This window comes from Felis catus, chromosome A3 (assembly GCF_018350175.1).
Source record: "Felis catus isolate Fca126 chromosome A3, F.catus_Fca126_mat1.0, whole genome shotgun sequence".
NCBI classification, from domain to species: Eukaryota; Metazoa; Chordata; class Mammalia; order Carnivora; family Felidae; genus Felis; species Felis catus.
Window position 1 is genome coordinate 103275361 of NC_058370.1, and position 16777 is coordinate 103292137.

At 47.1% G+C, this 16777-nt stretch overlaps 1 long non-coding RNA gene across 1 annotated transcript; it reads left to right on the forward strand.

The window, feature by feature from the left end:
* The first annotated feature begins 18 nt into the window (after nucleotides 1-18).
* LOC123384534 lies at nucleotides 19-13170 on the forward strand. The gene is made up of 3 exons (XR_006595742.1): nucleotides 19-4915; nucleotides 6309-9959; nucleotides 10742-13170. It is a non-coding gene; the product is annotated as an uncharacterized LOC123384534 (long non-coding RNA).
* The last annotated feature ends 3607 nt before the right edge of the window (nucleotides 13171-16777 follow it).

Sequence of the window (16777 nt, forward strand, 5' to 3'; positions counted from 1 at the left end):
AAGGAATCTGAAGCAGGCTCCAGGCTCTGAGTTGTCAGCACAGAGTCTGACATGGGGCTCAAACTCACAGACTGTGAGATCATGACCTGAGCTGAAGTTGGATGTTTAACTGACTGAGCCACCCAGGCGCCCCTAGAGTGGCTATTAGTTTTTCAAGTCTTTCACCTGTGGCAATTCAGGTGATGTGACTGTGCTCAAAAATGCAAGGTTTTAAAAGAAGCTCTGTCATCAAGTTTTACTCTGTGCAGCAAGGAAATGATTTTTAGCATCTCCTAAGATGTCACAGTTTTCCTGTCTAAAATTAGTTTGTACTTGGTGTGACAGTGCCAGGCATCCTCACAGTATGAGCAGTCACCTTGTACAGGAGGACATTTCTGCCCTAATGAAGAACTGCCCAACACGAAGCCTGCTCTGAATAGAGAAAATATGAAATTCCCACTATTGAGAGGCCTTCAGAAATTATATTTAGAAATAAAAGTCCGTTTCCACCCAGCATTTGGAGAATGTACCTCTGTATCAAGAGTTGCTGGACTAAGTAATGATGAAAGATATTCACATAAAGCTGCCTCCAGCTTCAGGTTTCCAATACAGGAAGAAGAAAACTCCCTGCTGTCTGGATTCTGACATGTGCCCTCTGCTTCCTGAATGGCCATTGGGACCACACTGGCAAGATCCATTCAGTGATTTCACATTTCCACATCCTGAATTTTGCTCTTCAGCTTTAAATGTAAAGATTAAATAGAAATGTTTTCATTGAGACTTTGGCAAAAACCCATGTGGCATTTGCTTCTGCATTTACAAGGCACGTATCTAGAAGCAGACTAATTCCCTCTATAGACTCTCAATATTTCATCTGCAACGCTTGCTCAAGGACTTGCTCCTGCATGTACAGTATAGACGAGATGTGACTGACTAGGAGGGTGGAATGTGCTTCCCCTTCACATTTAGCTAGTTTTTCTTTTTTCTTTTCTTAAAGATTTTATTTTTTTAAGCAACCTCTGTGCTCCATGTGGGGTACGAACTCACAGACCCCTAGATCAAGAGTCACACGCTCCACCAAGTGAGCCAGCCTTAGCTGGTTTTTCTTATAATTAAAGATAAAAGACAAAAAAATTAAAATGGTAGATTACAGAAATTCCATTTGAATCAACATTTAAAGAACTCAGTATCTGAGCGACTGTTGCCACCTTTATTCTCAATTGTTTATAATTTGTATGCTTTTCTCTGAAGAATTACTTGAGAGGCATTTATTTGCACACTATGGATTCTCCTATATGAGGGGAACAGACATTAGAATGTTGTCAACAAAAACAAAAACCGGGCTTTCTCAGAGAAAGAGAATCAAAGATTGTAGATCACCTGGGAACAGCATTGTCTTGATAATTTGGGATTAATAGGTGGGAGGGAGCAGAGAATGTATTCTCGGCAGTCTTCTCTTGAGCAGGCATGCTAGGATCATCTAAGAAATGGATTCTATGTATATATGGGTTCTCGAAAAATGTGGAGAGTAGCTCTCACCATCCAGAATATTTCAGCCTCCTCCGAGTTAAGTCAAGGGAAGAGCTGGAGAAATGCATTGGGCTCCTAAGGGTTTTGGCCCAGGAATGGCACATGTCAATTCCAATTACGGCTTGTTGGTAGGAAGTAGTCAAATCCATCTGCCTTGTGTGACTGCTCTTCTGGATGTCCATGAAGGGGACGAGAACCAGATGCTGGTGAGTACTAGTTACTTAATATCTGTCACAGTATCGTTCCTAACTTACTCATAATTCCCCACATTCATTTTTTTCTATTCACACAAGTATAAATGCTTCCATAATTAGACGTAATTAAAGAAACAGTAGTTACGGACATGCGTGCACGCACACATGCACACACACCGATTATCATCTCCCTGATGGGTGCTGACATCTGTGCTTCTCCCTTGATTGTCTTGTGAAGAAGTGAAGGCACGAACTTGTGGGCAGCTCTGAGGCATGGATGCCAGGCCCTAGCAGGAGCGTCCATTGGGTTCAGCCCTCCAGAGCCTAATCTTACTGGAGTAAGGCCACTTTCTCACCCTTTGTCCAGAAACTAGCTGACTTCATAGCTTACAGGGATCCTGGCTCACAGGATCTTCTGACATCCCAGAGGAAGCCAGAAGAAGCTGGCCTCATCTCTCAGCTTGATAATCAGCGTACAGACCCACTTGGTGGGAGGCCAGTGTGCCTGCTGGGCAGATAGGCCAGAGCTTGGAAGCTGGGATTCTGAATAGAAGCCAGAGTGTGTGGCGCCAAGGCAGGAATTGTCAGAGGAATGGACGTGTTGATTCTGATGAAAGCCATGTCAAAGCTCAATCTGAGGGCCAGGAGAAGGCCAACGTCAGGAGAGGATGCTGGGAGCTGGGTGAAGTTGGAAGGCCATGGGTCAACTTGAGATCCAATGCAGAAGACTTTGTTGCCTCCTGCATACAGGGGTGGAAGCTTGTCTTCTGGGTTCCTCTGTCTTCATAGCACATTTTATAGAAAATTAGCTGTATTGAAGCTCTCTCCAAATGAGCTATGGAGGACAGGACAGGATTATGTCACCTCTGTATCCCGAGCTATCTGCAGTTTTCAACCAGCAGTGAAAGGAAGCAGAGGGGAAGTTGGAGGGGCGGCTACTAAAAGGGTTTACCCAGGCTAGAGGCCTCTGTTAGCACTTAGCAGCACCCTGTAGATACCCATGTGGTTTACAGAACTTCCCAGGTGACTGTCTTTTCCTGCTTCCAAGGGCCAGCCAGGTTTCCCCCACCCAGAAATACATTGCTCGCTTCTCATTAGTCACAAGCTGTGGGAAAGTCTTTTTTGCTAAAGTGAAAGAAAAGCCCCTAAAACCGTATTGTTAATTCTTGTCTGTGGGTAAGGACGGACTTGCCTGTTCGCCATCCTCTTGCTTTGCTCCATCTTCTGTCCTTGAATGAAAGGGCTGCTGGGATGGGGAGTAGGGGTTGTTCAGAGGGCAGGGCCTTCAATCTATAGGCAGTTACATAAAATGTCAACATTGGAAGATCCCTCGGGTGGCCTCTGGTCCTGCCCCTCTTTCTAGAGCTGAGACCCCTGAGGCTCAGGGAGGGAGGTGGCTGGCCCAAGGCTGCACTGCTCCCCATCACAACCCTAACAAGCCTGGGCTTTCAGATCACACTGCTTCTAACCCCTGAACCGGGTTCATTACTGCCTTTTTTCGTAGCCTAGTAGATGCTGAGAAAGAGGCAGACTAAACATGAGTTAGAAGGACATTGCACCAGGCAGTTTGTGGACCCTTGTTTTCTCTCTGCATCTTTCAAAGAACAGAGGCCTTTGTAATTTCTTGGAATTAGATGGAGTTAGTCTACGTGTTGCTTTCTTGCTCATGTTAACAACCATTTAAATTTGAAATTTCTCTTTCAGCTGAAAATATTTCTTCCTATTCTGTGGCACATTATAACATGAAATGAAATGGGAAATTTAGAAACAATTTATATTCAGTTCAATAAAATCAGTGAATGCCTATAAATAACTGCACGTTCATAATTTCCTCCTGCGTTTACTCCAATACCGAGGTGTGAAATCTGTTGCCTTGTCTCTGTAGTTAATGGATCCATCTCTAGTCTTACATTCAGGTATGCTGCGTTGTGGGGCTGTAGTCCATGGGCTTCCAGAACCTAGATGTGCTAGATCATGATCTGGGGAATCCCATCACTGGGGAGACATCATAGGCGTTTGGAATCTAGTTAGGGTTACTCGTGGTTTTTCATTTGTCTTGCGTTCACATTTGTCCCCATTTTTCATTTAAGCAGGAATATTTTGTTCACTGTGTGCCATTCCAGAGACCAAGAAGATAGTCTCATCAACTGGAAATGTGGGTAAGTGTCCACAACTCTTCAACAATGGAAGAATCATTAGCAAACCCACTGTAATTAGCCTCTCTAGCTGCAGACTCCTTGTGCGGTAAGATCTAGAGGAGATGAGCACCAACCCCCACTTGAAATTTCTGCAGATCCCCAGAGGGCAGGGGGGCATGGGTGCTGTCTTGTGTCATCTTGCTCCAAACTCCCTCTCTGCTCCAATTTGTGGGTCATCTCACTGTGCCCTCTGTGTGGACTGATGTCAGTTCAGCATCTCACCACCTCCTCTTTGCTCAGCCTCCAGCTGTTTCCACGTGGGGCCAGGTAAGCGGGTGCCACTGTGAGGAGCCAGGATGCCCACGTGAGGCCTGGAGGAGGAAGAGGCGGCAAAGCCCTTAGTCTTCTGCACTTGTCACAGGCAGACATGAGGGCAGATGGTGACATCTGCTGTGACAGGGGCTCCCACCCCTGAGTTTCTGGAGTTTTGCAGGGGCTTCTCAGTCCTCTGCTCCCCAAACCCTCTGTCTGCTTCCCTTTATCAACACCTTTTATTCTTAGTTCCTGAGCAAACCCTGTGCTGCTATGTGGGACACAGTGACCTAGGTGTGAACTCAGCCCCATCCCTGAGTCCCATAAAAACCACTCACTACCACTTGGTCTCCCCTGGTTTTGCTTATGGAATTTCCAGCCCCTTGGCTATCTCCCAGTGGTGTTCACTTTCCTTTTCCATTACCAAACCCTCAGGTGTGCTCTGAAACCCCAAGATTTCGTGGCAATCCTATGATCCATGCACCAGCTCATCTGGATTGTACCCATTTTGGGTCACAGTGTCAGTGACCCCCCCCCCCCCCCCGAGGGGCCTTGAGTTTCTCCCTAACACACTGAGGGGACTAACGGAAGAATGTATGGTCTTTCAGCTGAGTAACTGAGATGATTTGCGTTGACCAAGTTTTGCGCCAAACTTCCTGGGACTGAGTCACTTAGATGCATGAGTCAGGAGAGAAACCACCTCTTAGCCCAACTATTTCTACCTTGGCCTTCTGGAGCTGCAAGGACTGGGTGTCACAGACAGTAAGTACTGTGATTATTTGCGACTGGATAGTTCCAGAGGACTCAAGAAGAAGAAAATGCTTTTCTTAGCAAATGCTTCTTTTCTTTTTTATTTTTATTTATTTTTTTATTAAAAAATTTTTTTTAACGTTTATTTACTTTTGAGACAGAGAGAGACAGAGCATGAACGGGGGAGGGTCAGAGAGAGAGGGAGACACAGAATCTGAAACAGGCTCCAGGCTCTGAGCTGTCAGCACAGATCCCGACGCGGGGCTCGAACTCACGAACCGTGAGATCATGACCTGAGCCGAAATCGGATGCTTAACTGACTGAACCACCCAGGCACCCCGCAAATGCTTCTTTTCTTAGCAAGAAGAAAATGCTAAGCGCTCGTGGGGTAGAGAGGGTTGAACAGCCACCATATTACTTCCTGAAAGGAGTTAGCTTCTTATGGCTTGACTGTGAAGTTCCTGGGAACCTTGTAGTTATCAGAAATTTTGTGGCAAAATCAGTCATTTCCATGGGAAAAAGACAGTAAAGAGGTAGATGGTTTTTGGTAATTGTAATTACTGTCTAATAATTAGATTTCCTATCTAAAGTAGCTATACATATCTATGTATCAATATATGTGTCTGTTTATCTACCTACCTACCTACCTACCTACCCACCCATCGAGAGGACTGTAAAATCTGTGAACATCACTGAGCAAATCGAGCTGCAGTGGACCAGCCAAGGCCTGTGGAGTGCCTGTAATGCTGGGCACCGACCCCCAGTTCCTGCCCCTCATCCCCATCCCAAGTATCCTTCTTAGTGTCTGAAGGGTTTTGCACCTGAGTGTTCCTTCCCGTGGTATCAAGATCACAATCCCTACTCTCATTTGAGGGCGTTTGCATGGTATACCCCTGCCCCTCACCTTATTGTTAGCACTTCTGAATGATTTAAGGATAATCTCAGAGAGCTGGGTTTTGCTTTGTGAATCAATCTGAAAATCTTTTTCTTCAGGTTTATTAATTCAGATTTATTAATACAAATAATTTGATCTCAGTTGAGCCTCATTTTTTATATTTCTACTGTATTTCTTCTATTTATCATGTATCATTATTTGATCTGTTTTGTTTGCTCTCTTAAAATTTGTCATATTCATTAATGTGGCATTCAGGATGGCTTCTGTTTTGTGAATACATTTAACTCTAATATCTTCATAGGACTCCCTCTTTTTTTTTTACCTCGGCTTCCACTGCCTTGTTTCTGGCCTCAATGGCACCCTGGGACCTCCCCACCTCTCCCCCAGGCAGCTGTTCGTGAGCCCACTCCCTTCTCTCCCTTATCTCATTTTGAAATTTGGGTTATTTCTATAATGTCAGAGTGTATGATGGCATAGGACTCCCCCCTCTTACTCCCACTCTTGTTTCAGCCTTAGATCCGCACATCAATGCCCTCCGTGCCTCTGCTGGTCTGCTCTCTGGAGTTCCCTACCGTCTCTTCATTGGGTAAGGCTGTTTTCTAGCAGATTGTCAGGAAGGGCTCCAAGGACAACTGTCCCCAAGATGCTGATTGTCTACAACGGCCTCGCTGCATCCTCTCTCCCAATGTGTTTCTCCCCTTCCTGTCTCCTCCTCTTTTCCTCACCATCTTCTAGCGGTTTCTTTGGCCTCTTCCTTCACTTCCTCCTCAGTGGTCCAGGTCTCTTCCCGGACTTTCTGTCCTTTCTCCCTCTGCCTGGCCTCAGTCTCTGCAGAGGCTCCTTCTCTGGCATGTTGACTCTTTTGGTCTCCCCTCCATGTTACTACTGTACCCTTCCAGGTTATCCAGGGGTCAGGGCCTTTGCTGGCTGACACCCACTGGAAGGTTGGAGGGTCACTGTGCTATTCAGGCTGCGGTGGTCCTGGCTCTCCCTGCACCCTCTTTCCTGCAGGTCTGAGGAAAGCCGGAGGCCCGATGCTATCCCTGTGTACCTCCCAGAGGCTGCGAAGGAGGCAGCAGCTTGGTGTCGGGGCCGGGGGAGGCAGGGGTTGGGCGGGAGCTACAAGAAAAGAAAGCGAGATCGGAGTGGAAGAGGCAAACTCTCGAGTGAGGAAGTTCTCATCAGCTCACCACAAGGTGCATGTTGGAAAGGGGCTCAGGCAAAATCAACTGCCACCCTCATTGCTCTTACAAGTGACCAGACCCAGGAGCAGCCCCAGTACACATTATTTGTCTCCTTTTTATTGTGGCAGTCATTCTTTGGCATATTGAGGTTCTGACATATATAATAGTTGTTTGTCCTCAAGGAAAAAGCCTGTGGATGAATTAAACTTTATCCTAAACTTGGTTTATCACAAAGCACACTTGACCTTCTTTCTCGTAGGATAAGAATAGGCTCCATCACATCCTGCAAAGAGGGGAGGGGGGAGCTCAGTTCACAAGATTATTCTAGTATAGCCGTGTCCCCAGGCAAAGGATTCCTGATGCATTTCACCGAAGATCTCCCCTGACTTCAAGTAAACCCAAATATAAAAACTAAATTTAAACTAAAGAAAACATATTCTAAAGAGTGGATGCTAGTCAAGTGATTGTTTTCTATAAAGGTGTCATCTATGGTGTACTTCCTCACAGTTCTGTGGGCTTGTTCCCCACCCCCCCTCCTCTCCCCCTCCCCCCCCCTGCAACTTTATTTCTGCAGAGACCAGGAGCCCTGGGAACTCCTTCTGTCCATGACACGGTGAGACCCTGACATATCCTTCAGGGACCCAGCTACTAGGGTTGCTTCATGTGGGAGCAAAACAAATACCACTTTTGATCACATGCTGAAAATAATCTGTCTTTCCTCCCAAGAGCCACCAGGGTAACAGCCCCTTTTCCAGAAAGGATGACTTCGGTGTCTTCCATTTATTTATGTTTAAAAATTTTCAACTCAGATTGAAAACCCTGCAGAAGTTTTCGTTACTTAGATCAGCATTTCCAGGAGCTTTCCAAAAAATTTTTTTGATATGCAAATTTGGGTCTTGTGTTGCTTACATGATTCCATAATGAAAATCATTTGGAGAATTTTGATATAAGCACAGGTAATTACTTTCTTTACCACAGGAGTTCTCAGAGGCCTTACTATGCTAATATGCATTAAGGGATGCTATACTGCTTCCTCTTCACGCCAGCCTAGGAGGTGACCGCAGGGGCGTGGAGGGTGGGGTTGTCCAACCCTGCAGAGCCCCGGGGCACTCACCGGGACCACCTGCAGCCCCCATTCTGTTCCCTGGGGACCTAGGGGGCGCACTGGCGTGCCCGACTCCAGACCCAGTGATGTGGGTTCTGGGCCTGGATCTGAAAGGGAAACAGCAACGTAAGCACTTGGAGAAAGGGCCCAGCCCCACCGCCTCTGGGCTGTGCCTCCTGGCCCTCGTCCCCCACAGACCTCCTCACACAACTCCAGGGTGACCCAGGCTCGGTGCCCCATTGCATGGAAGAACTCCACCTTCAGCTTCAGGAACTCCTTGTAGAGTTCTGGCCAGTGCTCCCTGCCCAGCAGGAACTGGAAGATGCTCCGTTTGGATGTGGGGTTGTCCTCCTCCATGTCGGAGGCAATGTAGCTGCCATGGGAAAAGCAGGGAAGCTTGGCAGGCCCCAGTGCCCGCAGCCAGCCTCAGGCAGCACAGTGGGGAGAGTCTGCGGAGGCCACACTGGAGGACCCGGTGCCTGGGTCGGTCTATCCAGGAGGGAGGGTCCGGGAAGCCCTCTCTGCAGGGCGCCTGGGTCCAGAGGGACAGCAGGACTATCCTCAACACTAAGCCTACAGGACCCATGCTGTGCCTGGCCCGAGTCAAGGTTCTGGCTGTCTGCCATTTCCCTGTGGCCTCCTCTCTTGGGTCACGCAGTCTCTGAGCAGCCAGTGGTGTTTCCTGACTCTTCTTTATCACAGGACCTTGCTCATTGCCTTCCTCTCCCCCAAGAACGTCTGACCCCTGAAGACCTTTTGTCTGCTTTGCGGCCAAGAGGGACTACCAGTGGGGACTCTCTGGCTCATAGCATGGCCACGCACCCAGGTGGGCTGGTGAGGCTGTGGGAATGGGGGGTTTGGGCAGAACTGAGAACAGGCCCCCAGGGAGACACTCACAGGGCCAGGAAGAAGTGGATCCTGTTGTAGAGGTGTCCAGGCAGCCCGACACGGCCAAAATATTCTACCACCATGGAAAGCAGGTACTGTGTGGAGTAGAAGGCAGGTGAGGGGTGAATAGAAGGGTGAGGGTGTCCTGCACAGGCCATGGGTCCTGCCCCATCCAATGGCCATAGTGGGAAACCCTCAGCAGAGGTGGAGGAGGGAGGCTGTGCTGAGGCCCTTTGGCATGTGGAGGGGAGCCGACGGGAAGGCCAGCAGAAGATTCCAGTGGGCAGGGCAGGCCACGGGCAGTGTGTCCTTTCCTTCTCTGGCACTGAGAGCAGGTCTCTCCAGGCCTTCTCCTGCCTGGGCAGAAATCTGGCTCTCTGTTCTTGCCCTCATGGGGTGGGGACTCGGTAGACCCCTTGGTCCCTCATCATTATGCAGCAGATACCTTATCAGACACTTTGAGGAAAATGTCAGCTTCCAAGAAGCTCTGGATAACAGGATCCTCTGCAAAGGAAGGGAAGGTGATGAGGGCCTTGGGGCAACCCTTCTGGGAGATGTGAGTGAAGGGCTGTGGGACATCCCAGAGGGAAGGAGGAAAACCGGAGCCTCTCCAAGTTCCTTTGTCTCATGGAAGTGGAGGCAGCCTCCTTTCTTCCAGGAGGCTTACGAGCCTTAACATTAGTAATAGCTGCTATTCCTTCCACTGGCCCCTGTATTGTGAGTTTCAAATGTGGGGCATGGAGTTTGCTATTATAATTTAATCTTCCATGTGATGGCAGGGGGCACATTTTTTTTTTTTTTTTTTTTTTTTTTAATTACAGAGATGTGACCCGGCTCTCAAAGCTTAACAAATTTGCCTCAAGCCAGAAGCTTGCATGTGGCCATGGGTCTCTGTGACACCACATCCTTGTCACTTTATCATGCTGTGACTGTCCAGAGTTTCCCTGCCCCACCTGATTAACTGAGCACCCTGAGCCTGTGGTGGTGAGTTTGCAGCCTCCCCACCCTCCAACCCGAGGCACTAGGCACCTGCCCCTTCTCTCCTGGATCTGCCTGCTTCCCAAAGATAATGATATGGCTTCCCCTGCTCCCAGAAGGCTTGTTGGGGATTAGAGGTGTCCCCTGGAGGCCCCATTTTCCAGTGAAGACCTGAGAATGTCCAGTGCTGTGTATCCCTCATTCCTTGCCTGGGACAATGATATTTGCACAGTGGGGATGGAGGAGTCATGGATCATTTCGTGCTCCTTGACCCCTCTCCAGTCAGTCTGGATCTCTTCAGTAGAATGTTCTGTGATGATGACAATGTTCTATATCTGTATTGTTCAATATGGCAGCCATTAGGCATGGGTGGCTACCACACTCTTGAAATGTGGCTCATGAGATCGAGAAACTGAATTTTAAAAGCTTATTGAATTCACTTAAAATGACATTTAAATAGCTCCATGTGGCTAATGAATGCTGTATTGGACAATGTGATCTCAGTGTTGTCCCTAAATATGTGACACTCAGTCCTGCCTCTGGTCCTGATGCCACCTTCTCAGACAGACCTTCCCTGAGTACTCCATTTCATAAAGCTCCCCTATCCTTGCTCAGGCCCTATCTCCAGGCATCATTGCCTTTGAAAAAATTTATGTCTTTGCGTTTGTCATTGGCTGAGAGCAGCCTATTTCTGTATGAGGTTGTTTTTTGTCTCCCCGACCTTGAACACAAAGGCAGCAAGATCTAGGTTGCCTTTTCATCACTAATCTCTAAAATCTTACTTGCAGGGAATATATGACTCTATCTCAGTGGGTAGAGGAGGGACCCCTTGGTTGGTTGTGAAATGTCTTGACAGTTGAGGACTCCCTAGTGTGACCCTTCATCCTCTCCCTCCAAGAACTTGTCTCAGAGAGGAAGAACCTGCCAACTCCACAGAAGAAGCAGGGTCGCTCTGTGTCCACACCACCTGGACACCTTAGAGGTTAGCACCTGGGGGAGGGGGGGGGGGTTTGAGCACGATCCCAGAGCCACTGCCTCCCACATGATTTTGAGCTCAGCAGGGCCCTGAACGCTCCGTCGGCCCAGAGCACACACCCAGAAGTCGGTAGAATGCTTCTTGGTCTTCAGGACGGTAACTGGGTCTTCTCCTCTTGTTCATCCTGAGTTTTGTCCCCTCAACATGATTGACAGTCCATATGTTCTTCTGCCCCCTCTTCTTCCAGGACTTCAGCTCAGAGAGAGCTTCAGAGGTGGTGGAATTGGAGGCTGGGGCACTTCTCTCCTGGGTCCCTGCGGGAACAACAGACTCGGTCACTCGGAGTGTGTGGATGTGACCCACCTGAGACGTGGGGTCCTTTCCTTGCAGCTCACTCTGAAGACTGGACCCAGCCTTGTGAAGATAAGATAACAAGTGATTTACTCGGCATTAGTTGATACTTGGTGCAGGGAAGCTGAGGGATGCCTAGGGACACATACCTGCCTTCACATCCGTCCATCTCCTCTTCTTCTGGCCTCTCATTGTCCTGGCTCTCTGCTCAGGGACAACCTCTGAAGATGCAGAACTGGAGGCCAGAGGGCTCCTATTCTGTGGAGCTGCAGAGAGAAAGGAAGGACCCTGTGTCATCATAGGGGGCCCGCCCGGGAAATGCGAGGTCCTTCCTTGCCCACTCACCTTGAGAATTTTGCATGTGACGTCTGAAGGGATAAGAGAATGACCATCACCCCTTTGCCCTTGTCTATAAAGGAGGGTAGGAATTGAGCTATTATTTCCCTTTCTTTGCCAGGCAAAATCTACTCTCCTGTGCCTCTTTCCATGGATCGTTCTGCCTGGGGGATACCTCTATAGAGACAGATGTGAAGTTCTCTAGTCCTAGCTGTCTTTAATAGGTATAAAAGTGAACATGATAGTGACCTCCCTGTCTCACCCTGAACACCCTTTCTTCTGCCCATGCAGATCCAAACACATGAGAGTAGAGAGGAGGAAGGAGAAAGGAGCTATGGTCTTCTATCAGTTTCATTCATTCAGAAACCAGGGTTAGAGGCCAGAAGACCACGCACACCTGCCTTCCCTTCCATGCACACCCTTTTCTTCTGACTCTTCTTTGCTGTGTCCTGTTGGCTTGGAGCAGTCTCTGAGGCAGCCGATGTGGAGCCCAGAGGGGTCCTGTCTTCTCTGCATACAAAAAGAGGGAAGGGATCAACCTGATTCTGACTGGCCATTTCTGTTTGCTTAACCTGCTCCTTGTGAAACCTGATAATAATTAGAATGGTAAAAATAGTTAACAGTTATTGATTGCTTGTTGAACTTCCAATATTGATCAATAATACATAGAGAATGACCTCATTCAATCCTTATAATGATCTGTAAGGTGAGATGTATAGCTTACCTGATTTACAGATGAGAAAATGGTGACTTAACTTGTCTAGGATGTGTTCCTTGACCGTGGCTAGAGCGCTTTGGATTTGGGATTAGAACTTGTGGTCTGACCAGTGCTCAAGGGAAGAATGGCCAGGGGCAGTGATAGTTGAGTCTCAGTTACCTTTCCATGAGGGCCAAGCTGGATGGTCTTACACACCAGTCTAGTACAGGAACGAGGCAACACTCACCCAGAACACACGTCCTGGCTCTCTCAGGATCTAGGCCCTTCACACTTACTCAGAGCACAGCCTCAGAACAGTGTGAGAACACTGACTGTAGCCAGGTGTTTGAGATCAAATGGCTTCTAAGATTCCAGAGCCCTTGCCCCAAGTCACTGATGACATCACACCATTCCACTAGGAGCTGCTGTTTGGTCTATAAAAGGTGCTCGAGGAAAAGGCGATGGGCCTCAAGGGGAGGGGAGTTAGTATCCAAGCCAGAGGACTGGACTCAACCTCCTCTTATCCCAACATTCTCTCTGCTTTGAAACTCATCTTGTGTTTAATCAAATCGATTAATGATTCCCAATGAAAGCAATGCATCCACATATTAAAAACTGAGAAAGCACAAACTTGAAAGCTGATTAGTTCCTCATCCATAATAAAAGTAATTCATATAGTCACGCATCATTTTGAACATCTTTTTCACATGTATTTGCCATCTGTATATCCTCTGGTGAAATTGAATTGTTTCCTTCTTTACTATTGCATTTTGAGAGCTTTTTATGTATTCTGGATACAAGTCCTTTGTAAGATCCATGGTTTGCAAATATAGTAAAACCTTGGTTTGTGAGCATGATTCATTCTGGAAACATACTTGTAATCCAAAGCACTTGCATATCAAAGTGAATTTCCCCATAAGAAATAATGGAAACTCAGATGATTCGTTCTAGCACCCAAAAATATTCATATAAAAATGATTACATACTGTAATATAATACAAAATAAGAGAGAAAGTACAAAATATAAAGAAAAATAAACAAATTAACCTGCACTCACCTTTGAAAACCTTTGAAAACTTTCGTGGCTGGGAGACAAGAGAGAGGAGGGTTATTGTGTTGGACGACTTTCACTATCACTAACAGAATCATTACTATCTATTGACTCAATGGAATCTTTTTCTTTTTGTGCAACTTTGACAAGGAACCTATCTAATGGCCTAGAATGAAGCAGAGCATTGCTAAGCTCACTCTTGTATGGAAAAGCAAAAGCCTGTCCATAGGTGCTTTGGAGTGACAAAAAATACACTAGTGCCAGCTGTGGGCACCTTCCAACGTTCTGAAAAATCACTGATTTCTGCCGAACACTGTGGCCTGAGACAGAGCATCTGAGCATGGGAGACGATCACCCGCAATCCTGCAGAGAGAGAGAGAGAGAGAGAGAGAGAGAGAGAGAGAGAGAGAGAGAGAGAAAAGAACCTTTGGCTCAGTTGTGATCATGTGACATTCGCTGTCACGTACTATTCATATTGCAAGACATCACTCTCGTTTATCAAATTAAAATTTACTAGAAATGTTTGCTCGTCTTAACACTCACAGAACGAGTTACTCGCAATCCAAGGTTTTACTATGTTTTCTACCAGTCTGTAGTTTGTCTTTTCATCCTCTTAACAGAGTCTTTACATCAAGGCTGCCCATCCTCCCAGTGAGGGGCACCTTATTTTTGCTTTAGCGAGATTATCTTGTTAGGGGAGACAAGTTGAATCCTACTAGTGACCAGAGCTTTCAGACAAGTACCAAATTATTTTTAATTCTCCTACTTAGTGCAGTGCATTTGAGACCAAACCACACTCAGTATCTTGACCCAGACTTGCTCTGAACGACATTTCCCCCGTTCGTCCAGCTGACAGTCCTCACAACCTTCTGCAGGAAACACCCCTCAGGGCTGAGTGGAGAAACTCACTCTGCAGAGTCCAGGGAGATGGGTGTTCCGGCTGCTGTGATTGTTCAAGACCAGCCGGGGAGCACATGGCAAACCTCAGCTTTTGTCGGGCTGCAAGTCAGAGCCCAGCTCCACATTTCCAGCGTGGGGAAATATACTCCGCCCACCATGAGGCCATGACAAGGACGTGGATGTGTAACGACAGGGGCAGGAAGGAACGGGCCCACCATCGATCTATGACACACACGAAGAATAACCATGTGCTGGGGAGCTCGAGAGCTCTCCTGACTGGGGAGTGTCTCCTCAGTGGTTGACAACCAGAGGGTCTACAGCTCTAATCCAGTTCTCAAACTTCAAGAGTCACTGCTCCCCGCACTTGTGCTTTGACATAAGTGAAGTAATAGGGACAGAATTTACCCTCCCCCCTGAGATAACTAAATAGAAAAAACCAAGTCAGACTTCAAGACATCGGATGTGAGGCAGTGCAGATGAGTGGTCTCTGAGAGAAGGGAAACAGATGAAGTGAGGCCTGTGATGGCCCCAGATTATTGCCTGGAGAGCTTCCAGACATGGTGCTGCACATGTGGAATCTCTTCGCGGAAAAGATTTTACTGGTGAGCAGCAACGTTTTTTTCTGATTTTTCTAACACCAAATGTGTTTTCCTCCATTGTCGCAAAGGATACAGGGGTGAGTGTTGATGCCACCCGCAGTGTGTCACTGGGTCATGTGCGGCGTGTTGCAGCTTTGGTTCAGGCCACTCAAAGGCCCGACCCTTAGGGACTTTCTGGGCAGGTTCCCTATTTCATCACCATCAGGTCTGTTGCAAAGTCTCCAGTCTTAGAGCTTTCTGGTCGCTCTTCCTAAATTTTGTGCCTAACCCTGTTGGTGGCTCCTCAGCAAATCGCATTGTTGGAATCTTCTGGCTGCTCCCAGACTCGTCTGTTCTCATGCTTTGTCTGCATAGTGCCTGGTCCAACATTAAATAAGCCTAGTCTCTGCTCAAACGTCACTTGCTCAACGGCCGACCCTGACCGCTCTATGTGAAATTTAATTATAACTCCCTCCGTCTTGACTGGCCCTCCTCTCCTGATTGTCCTTACTCTGCTCTTTCCTTGTCCGTGGCACGTACCAGCTTTTACTATATGCGATATAACTTCTGATTAGAGCTTATGATCTGTCTCCCTCTCTTAGAAAATAACCTCCTCAATGGCAAGCGTCTTTATCTCTTTTGTTCATTGAAGTATCCTAATTGCCTAGAGCAATTACTGGCACATAGTAGGTGCCTAGTAAATGAGTGACTGAATTCTCAGGCGACTTCACTATATGAAGCCAGCCGAAAAAATTCCCTGCTCAGTTTCTTCAGAGTGTGGTCATCTCGGTTAGGAATAGTCCTTTCTAAAACCACAGAGGGGGTGCCTGTGTAGCTCAGTCAGTTAAGTGTCTGACTCTTGGTTTTGGCTCAGGTCATGATCTCATGCTTTTGTGGGTTCAAGCCCCACATTGGGCTCTGTGCTGGTATCACAGAACCTGCTTGGGATTCTCTCTCTCTCCCCCTCCCCTGGTTATGCTGTCTCTGTCTCTCTCCAAATAAATAGATAAATTAAAAAAAAAAATTAAAACCACAGAGAAGTATAGACGAGGGTTTAAAAATATTTGTTTTTGTTTTTTGTAATTGATATTAAAAAACTGAGTGTAAGGAGCTCCCAAACAAGTAATCTGGATTTTCTCTTAAAAGTTGGGTCCTGTTTGCTGATGTCATCTGGGCTCTTTTTGCAGGGCGACTGTACAGCAGGCTTCCCTTCCTCAGTCAGGTGGATTACAAGACATGGAGGCATTGTCACTCTACCTCATATAAAACTGGAGGCTTCCTTCCTTCTTTAGAGTAAGACATACTCTTAAAAATGCCAGTGGTTAGCAGTGGGATCATACTGCATTTTCCTTCTTTCTTTTCAGGACAGACTAGGCATGTTGCAGGATGGTTATCTGGGACCGTATAGGAAGGAGGGAGCGGAGTGGGGTTTAGGGTTGATGGGGAGACAGTTTCTAGAATCCTGTTTCTAAAGGGCTGGATCTCCTGCTGTTTCTAGGAAGGTTGTCCTGACAATGAGTTCTTTTCCTAAAATGTCATGTGTGACTCTAAACAGGACACTATTTTTTTTTTTTTTTTAATGAACACATTAGGCCACACACTTCCATGGATGTCATCGTGTTTGAAGTGGTCACTCTCGGAGATTTTACATATGTGGCCTCATAATGGCTCCAGACGCTTTGTGAATGGGCTTCAGAACGTGAATATCTCCAGTGATGGCAGGTCTCCACTAGTTAAAATTAGTTTTCTGGCATCCAGAGTGCCCCTACCGTAAGGTAGGTGATGAAGTAGTTTCCACCAGCTGCTCAGTCTGGGCCCCAGAAGGTGGTCAATTCATATTTGTTGAAATGAACCAAGAAATGAAGCAGTGGCTGCCAAACTGGGGATGTTCATTTGCCTGTGGAACTTTCAAACAGGATCTTCCACACTGTTAAC